The sequence below is a fragment of the Mesoplodon mirus genome (assembly GCF_964341445.2).
Source record: "Mesoplodon mirus genome assembly, chromosome: 12".
NCBI lineage: Eukaryota > Metazoa > Chordata > Mammalia > Artiodactyla > Ziphiidae > Mesoplodon > Mesoplodon mirus.
Genome location: NC_138988.1, coordinates 14,278,964 through 14,287,845, shown reverse-complemented (window position 1 = coordinate 14,287,845; position 8,882 = coordinate 14,278,964). Strand labels below are relative to the sequence as shown.

Below are 8,882 nucleotides of genomic sequence, written 5' to 3'. Positions count from 1 at the left end.
CCTTTATTTTCCAGCTTTCTCAGTCACTCTACAGCAATGCCCATTTTGCACATTAGCTTATCTATCTCTACAATTTTATTTTTTTATTTTGATGACTCTAGTTAGTTCTTTGTTATATCCACCTAGTCTTACAATTGAATAAAATATAGTATCACTCTTAAAACATTATATTTAATTTTTCAAAATCTTGTTCTCTTGCTTTTGTTTCCATATGTGTAAGTTTATGCCAGTGTTGTTTGCTCTTCCTCTTCAATGGTGTAAGCTTTCTGCAAGTTTTGAGAGGGAATTGTGTATTCATCTTAGTAGCTGAGAATTCCTATTAGGCTAGCTCTTTTATTCTTTGCACAACTAACCAGCTCCAGCCATGGCCTTAACTTCTGCCATTTATTAGCAATAATGGGTATGGCATAGAACTAGACACTGACTGAACAGCTGGTTATCTGTAATGCTTCTCATTCCTCTCAGTCATTTATTGCCAGATAACCAGGTACTGCCCTGAATCTCTGATGTAAACTCACTTATTCACTGCTCTTTCCTGGAAACAAATACATAGATCTTGGCTGCCTATTCCAAGAGGCATTTAACAGAGGTTGAACTATCAGGTTGTTTCAATGATCCAGGAAATTGCTTCTGGAACTTCTTCTACTTTTCTATACAGTAGCAGTATACCTTCTAAATAAGTGATATCCCTTGATCTTTGGAGCTACAATTTCCCTTTTCAATTTCTATCTGCCAATGATTGCTCACAGCTTCTATCTACCAATGATTACTCAAAATTCCCTTGTTCCAGCTATCTTTTTAGGGGAGTGACTTTTAGGAATGGGTTGCTGTGGACTTGCCACATATTCATATTTTGCCACCTTGAAATGAAAATCTACCATCTAATCTTTATTGATGTCTACAGATCAAAAGCTAGGGCATCAGGAGTCTTAGCTTCTAACATCAAAGGCCTTTATAGGCGCTTTGTTAAAATTACTTAAGGGCTTCCCTGGTGGTGCAGTGGTTGAGAGTCCACCTGCCGATTCAGGGGACATGGGTTCGTGCTCCGGTCTGGGAAGATCCCACATGCCGCAGAGCGGCTAGGCGCGTGAGCCATGGCCGCTGAGCCTGCGCATCCGGAGCCTGTGCTCCACAGCGGGAGAGGCCACAACATTGAGAGGCCCGCAGACCAAAAAAAAAAAAAAAAAAAAAAACTTAAAATGATGCATTTGTATGTATTAAAATTTCAAATAAACGTAACCTTTGACTCAGTAATTTAAATCTAAGTATTTGACCAGTATTGTTAATGATACCATTAAGTCAAGATGCTTAGTTAAGGACATTTACTGCAGAATTTTTTGAAATTACAAAACACTGGAAGCCATCTGGATGTCCTTCAAAACAGCTGACTACATTTTTGTCTACTTATACTGTGGTATATTATGCAGCGATTATGAAGAATGAAGAAAACATACATGCACTGATTCCAGGTCTGGTAATGATTCACCTTTAAATGAAAATATCAAGTTATTGAGAAGTCCAGGAGAGATTGAATAAGGAAACACAATGGCCAGACCAGATAGATAGATAGATAAGTAGATAAATAGATAGACAGGTAGATAGATAGATGTCTGATCCACAACAAATAATCCAGGAAATCAACTCATTGTCTAGCTACATATAGCCAACGTATTTATAAGGCAGATTTATAGGTAGTCAGACTGATATCTCTAGTTACCAGTTCAGGAAGCCAAATGATAACCTTTGTAACAGTTGGCCCCACATGGCCAGGATTTGATTAATAACTGACAGCTTCCCTAATTTTTGTCCCACTTCCAACTTAGAACAAACCAGAGAACCCCAAATATGTGCCCCTAACCAATCACATAGGATGTCCCACTATTAATTAGCTTGCCTACCTACAGCTTCCCCATGCCAACCATCTCCAATCAGGGCATACCCAAAGCCTTCCATTTTCTCCATGAGAAAGCTCTCCCATTCCCCTGCCTGCCTTTGAGTGCCCAAACAAGTGATGGTGGCTGACTCCCTCGCTGTAGCAAATTCTGCGTTAATATTCCCTGTTCATTCTCATTTGATTGGTCTTCATTTATTCCTACATATATAAAGTACAATATTGTTTGTAAACATAAAGTATATGGTACATAAACAAGTGTACATGTTTAAATCAACAACAAAAAAGATACGTGATTTTGTTAAGGACGGGATAGCACGTGTTAGTTTTGTAATTCAAAGTACTAAAATAGATAACATTCATTAACCCATTCATTTATGCACATAACTTATTTCATACAACAAATTATTCTAATAGTCATATTTAATATGATTTTAAACTATCTTTATAAATATATTTATTTTACTGAGTGCTCCTTATGGCTATTTTAGGAAGCAAATGACAGTCGCTCTTCTTTGTGAATTAGAGTTCAAAACGAGAGAGTCCTTAAAATGACTTGAAAATAATTTATGTTTGAACCACAAATATTTAGCTTAGTGTGAAAAATTTTTAATGCTTTCCTTCTGTTCTTTTCAATATTCACCCCATGTTTTATTCTCGAGTTAGACTCAGGCACTCTAAAATGTACTCGAGTTTTATCTTAAGTATTACTATATCCAAAGGAACAAAGAATATTCTTTATCAGCCCCTTCCTGCTGGACTTCCTAATGCATTTGATTCCCAACTGTTAACCCAGTAGAACTATTTTCATAATCACTTTGTGCTTCTTAAGACCCTACAGGTTTACTCGTGTATAGACATTCTTATGAAGATTATTACTTTTTTTTGGTACCAAACAGTGTTTTCCGATGTACTCTTGGCTTGTGGCTAAAAGATGAATAGAAGTCCCACCAGTCAAACCACTGGGGATCTCAGCTCTTCTCTGGAAACACTATTTGCTTGGGGGAGAACCACCCTGGGAAAGTGAACTTCTAACAGTATCTTGTAGCCTTTTGTTAGGAAAGTGGAAAAATACCCATCATTTAGTCAACCATCAAGACTTAAACTGCCTCAAAATATTTTTCAACAGCTCTTGACAAATGAAAATGTGTAATTATAACAAAACTGCCATCAGTTAAGATAGATTTCGGTTCTTGGTGAAATGTTTAAGGAAACTCATAAATTAATCTAGTTTCCCAAACCTTTCACTATCTACATGGGTAATAGAACCCATGTGTTGATAGAGTTAAGAAGAGGAAATTGGGCTTCCCTGGTGGTGCAGTGGTTGAGAGTCCGCCTGCCGATGCAGGGGACACGGGTTTGTGCCCCAGTCCGGGAAGATCCCACATGCCGCGGAGCGGCTGGGCCCGTGAGCCATGGCCGCTGAGCCTGCGCGTCTGGAGCCTGTGCTCTGCAACGGGAGAGGCCACAGCAGTGAGAGGCCCGCGTACCACAAAAAAAAAAAAAAAAAAAAGGGAAAATTGTTTTTAACTTTTTCTTTCCTCTTAAGGGCCTTCTAAATTGTAAATTGCAAATTTTATAAGTGAAAGAAAGCCAGTTTATAGGTCTTGCCAAACTATCTTATTTCAATGGTTTTACTTAAGTTTTTAAAATCATTTTAGGTAGAAAAATCATTAATTCATAAATAACTTTTGGTATGTACTCAACATTCTACTTGTCTCTATAGAATTGTTTTAAAAATACAAGGTTCCATCTCCTATAAGAACTTGGGGTACTCACTTGTAAATGATGTATTTTAATCTTACTTAGGTCCCTTGCATCAATTATATTAGTAACTATGAACAAAAGTTACAAAATGGCTAATCAAACAACAAAGGCCAAATGGACAAGAAAATATACCAGGGCTTTGAATTATATATAAAATAGTTGTTCATAAAAAACAAACATATAGTTATTCTTTAAAATTTTGTATTGCCTATTACAAAGTATACTGAGGTAAAATTGTGAGTGAAGGCAAAAACAGTGACTACATGCCAAGTGAAGTATATATAGAAAGATACAGATATAAATATTTAGATATAAATATATCCCATTATTGAGAAAATATGATTTCTAATCATACTAATTATTTATCCCTTTCAATTTTATTCAGTGTACAGTTACTCAAAATTTCACTTGTTTTTGCCAGAAAAGACAAAGGATTAGTTGTCTGTGGCCACGGAATTCTGATAGCCATTTATCCATTTGTCAAAAAATCCATGATTAAAAGAAATATATAAAATGTCACCATAACTTTTTGCAGTGACTCTGTTGGATTCAAATAACCAGAAATGCATATTTTAGGAGCATAACTTTTTTAGGACAGATTGTTTGGATTGACTGCCATTTATGAAGATGGTGGGGAGAGAAAAAGTACTTGTTTGAAATGAAAGTGTTGCATGGATTCTGAGTTTATCTGGTGTTGATTCCATTCCAACTTAATCTACACTTTCCTATGTCATTTATTGCCATGGTAACTGGTTACTCATTTTAAAAATCACATTAAAATGTGAGTGGGAAAAGATTCGATATTTAAGTGGATATAAACTCTTAACGTGATGTGAAACATTTTAATGATAAAAGAATATCTAAGCAAAATCCATATCTGATATAATAAAACTAATAAGTTTAAATTAGTGATTGCTAGTTTGTCACCATATTCATGGACTATAAACATTGCTGTAGCTTTCTTTATATAACATTAATTATTTTGTGCTGATTTTTTAAAGTAATATATTGCCATTGATAGAAACAGCTTGGAACCTTACCCAGAGAAAGGTCCATAAGGTATTGTTCTGGGTTTCTGTCATGCCTTACAGGGAGATGTTCACAATGTCTGGAGCCCCTGATGTCCTGAAAATTAGGAGGAGTATGTCCTCAAATTCCTTGCAGCAGGAACCCACTTAGGTGGCACCAACCTTGACTTCCAAATGGAACAGTACATCTACAGAAAGTTAAGTGATGTCATCTACATCACAAATCTAAAGAAAACCTGGAGCAGTTTCTGCTAACAGCTTTCACCCTTATTGCCATTGAAAACCTGACTGATGTCAGTGTCATATCCTCCAGGAATTATCCCAGTAAACTGTGCTGAAGTTTGCTGATGGCCCTGGAGCCACTGCTGTTGCTAGCCACTTCACTCTGGGAAACTTCACTAATTAGATCCAGGCAGTCTCTGGGAGCTGTAACTTCCAGGGATGACCACCACCGTCTCACAGAGGTGTCTTGATTAGCCTACTACCATCACTGTGTGAAACACATATTCTTGTCTGTGCCATGTGGACATTGCCATCCAGTGCAGCAACAAGGTAGCTCACTCAGCAGGTCTAATGTAGTGGATGCTGGCCCCAAAGTTCTGCACATGCGGAGCACTAATTCCTTGTGAACACCCATGGGAGGTCATGCCCAATCTCTGTTTCTATAGAAATGCTGATGAGATTGAAAAGGAAGAGTAGGTTTCTCCTGAAAATGTCACTACCAAGGAGGAATTTCAGGGGGAATGGACTGCTCCAGCTCCTGAGGTTACTGCTACTCAACCCAGAGGTGCAGACTGGTCTGAAAGTGTGCAGGCTCCCCAGTGCCAATCCAACAGTTTACTACTGAAGACTAAGAGTGCTCAGCTTGCCGCTGAAGACTGGTCTGCAGCTCCCACTGCTCAAGCCACTGAGTGTCTTAAGCTGTACTTCCACAGACGCCTAAACAGAAAATGAAAATAAGGTCTATGGAAAATAATGTTTCTTTAAAAAAACCCAAAAAACAAAAAACAAACTTGGAACATACAGAATACATAAGGAAAAAAAGTACCCATATTTCCCATATGCAAGGATAACTTTTGTCATTATTTTGAGGTGTTTAATTTTAGCTTTAATAAGTAGATGAATTTATTCATTTGTATTTACTCATTATATGTGAAGAGCCTTCTGAAGGAATGACAAAGAAGTGTGATGAAAGCATGGATGAATAAAAAGAATAAAATAAAAGAAGATCTATATTTATTTCATTGGAGAAAGACTCTAGCAGGGTGTATCAGAAGAACCATTGACTGCAGCTAACATATGCCTAACTAATAGTGCTTTTTATATTACAAATTAATTTTTGCCATATCAAGGATACTCTGGAGTCAGTATTCATTCAACTACTCAATGATATTATTATCAAGGACATTTGTATACTACCACTCCAATATCCTTAGTGTGCTTACTTCTCACCTCATGCTGCCAAGGTGGCAGCTGAAGCCCCTGACTGCTTGTCTAATTCAAGGACAGATAAAAATAGAAAGGACTCTGCCCACCAGAGCAACACCCAGCTCTACCCACCACCAGTCCCTCTGATCAGGAAACTTGCACAAGCCACTTAGATAGCCTCATCCACCAAGGGGGAGACAGCAGAAGCAAGAAGAACTACAGTCCTGTAGCCTGTGGAACAAAAACCACATTCACAGAAAGATAAACAAGATGAAAAGGCAGAGAGCTATGTACCAGATGAAGGAACAAGATAAAACCCCAGAAAAACAACTAAATGAAGTGGACATAGGCAACCTTCCAGAAAAAGAATTCAGAATAATGATAGTGAAGATGATCCAGGACCTCGGAAAAAGAATGGAGGCAAAGATCGAGAAGATGCATGAAATGCTTAACAAAGACCTAGAAGAATTAAAGAACAAACACCTAGAAGAATTAAAGAACAAACAAACAGAGGTGAACCATACAATAACTGAAATGAAAACTACACTAGAAGGAATCAATAGCAGAATAACTGAGACAGAAGAACGGATAAGTGACCTGGAAGACAGAATGGGGGAATTCACTGCTGCAGAACAGAATAAAGGAAAAAGAATGAAAAGAAACGAGGACAGCCTAAGAGACCTCTGGGACAATATTAAACACAACAACATGCACATTATAGGGGTCCCAGAAGGAAAAGAGAGAGAGCAAAAGGACCCGAGAAAATATTTGAACAGATTATAGTCGAAAACTTCCCTAACAGGAGAAAGGAAATAGCCACCCAAGTCCAGGAAGTGAAGAGAGTCCCAGGCAGGATAAATACAAAGAGAAACATTCCAAAACACATAGTAATCAAATTGACAAACAATAAAGACAAAGAGAAACTGTTGAAAGTCACAAGGGAAAAATGACAAATAACATACAAGGAACTCCCATAAGGTAAACAGCTGATTTCTCAGCAGAAACTCTACAAGCCAGAAGGGAGTGGCATGATATATTTAAAGTGATAGAAGGGAAGAACCTACAACCAAGATTACTCTACCCGGCAAGGATCTCATTCAGATTCATTGGAGAAATCAAAAGCTTTACAGACAAGCAAAAGCTAAGAGAATTCAGCACCACCAAACCAGCTCTACAACAAATGCTAAAGGAACTTCTCTAAGTGGGAAACACAAGAGAAGAAAAGGACCTACAAAAACAAACCCATAACAATTAAGAAAATGGTCATAGGAACATACATATCGATAATTACCTTAGACGTGAATGGATTAAATACTCCAACCAAAAGACACAGGCTTGCTGAATGGATACAAAAACAAGACCCATATATGTGCTGTCTACAAGAGACCCACTTCAGACCTAGGGACACATACAGAGTGAAAGTGAGGGGATGGAAAAAGATATTCCATGTAAATGGAAATCAAAAGAAAGCTGGAGTAGCAATATGCATATCAGATAAAACAGACTTTAAAATAAAGAATGTTACAAGAGACAAGAAAGGACACTACATAATGATCAAGGGATTAATCCAAGAAGAAGATGTAACAATTATAAATATATGTAGGGCCTCCCTGGTGGCGCAGTGGTTGAGAGTCCGCCTGCCGATGCAGGGGATACGGGTTTGTGCCCCGGTCTGGGAGGATCCCATATGCCGCGGAGCGGCTGGGCCCGTGAGCCATGGCCGCTGAGCCTGTGCGTCCGGAGCCTGTGCTCCGCAACGGGAGAGGCCACAACAGTGAGAGGCCCGCGTACAGCAAAAAAATAAATAAATAAATAAATAAATAAAAATAAATATATGTGCACCCAACATAACAGCACCTCAATACATAAGGCAATGGCTAACAGCTATAAAACAGGAAATCAATAGTAACACAATAATAGTGGGGGACTTTAACACCTCACTTACACCAATGGACAGATCATCCAAACAGAAAATTAGTAAGGAAACACAAGCTTTAAATGACACAATAGACCAGGTAGATTTAATTGGTATTTGTAGGACATTCCATCCAAAAACAACAATTACACTTCCTTCTGAAGTGCACATGGAACATTCTCTAGGATAGATCACATCTTGGGTCACAAATCAAGCCTCAGTAAATTGAAGAAAACTGAAATCATATCAAGCATCTTTTCTGACCACAACGCTATGAGATTAGAAATGAATTACAGGGAAAAATACCTAAAAAACACAAACACATGGAGGCTAAACAATACGTTACTAAATAACCAAGAGATCATTGAAAAAATCAAAGAGGAAATTAAAAAAATATATCTAGAGACAAATGACAATGAACACACGATGATCCAAAACCTATGGGATGCAGCAAAGGCAGTTCAAAGAGGGAAGTTTATAGCAATACAAGCCTACCTCATGAAACAAGAAAAATCTCAAATAAACAATCGAACCTTGCACCTAAAGGAACTAAAGAAAGAAGAACAAACAAAACCCAAAGTTAGTAATGGAAAGAAATGATAAGATCAGAGCAGAAATAAATGAAATAGAAACACAGAAAACAATAGCAAATATCAATAAAACTAAAAGATGGCTCCTTGAGAAGATAAACAAATTTGATAAAACATTAGCCAGACTCATCAAGAAAAAGAGGGACAGGGCTCAAATCAACAAAATTAGAAATGAAAAAGGAGAAGTTACAACAAACAACGCAGAAACACAAAGATCCTAAAAGACTACTACAAGCAACTCTATGCCAGTAAAATGGACAACT

The 8,882-nt window shown here is 37.6% G+C and overlaps 1 pseudogene across 1 annotated transcript; it reads left to right on the top strand.

Annotated features, from left to right (window-relative positions):
• The first annotated feature begins 4,762 nt into the window (after positions 1-4,762).
• Positions 4,763-5,696, top strand: LOC309813934 (small ribosomal subunit protein uS2-like; annotated as a pseudogene). Its single transcript has one exon. The product of its transcript is annotated as a small ribosomal subunit protein uS2-like (transcript).
• The last annotated feature ends 3,186 nt before the right edge of the window (positions 5,697-8,882 follow it).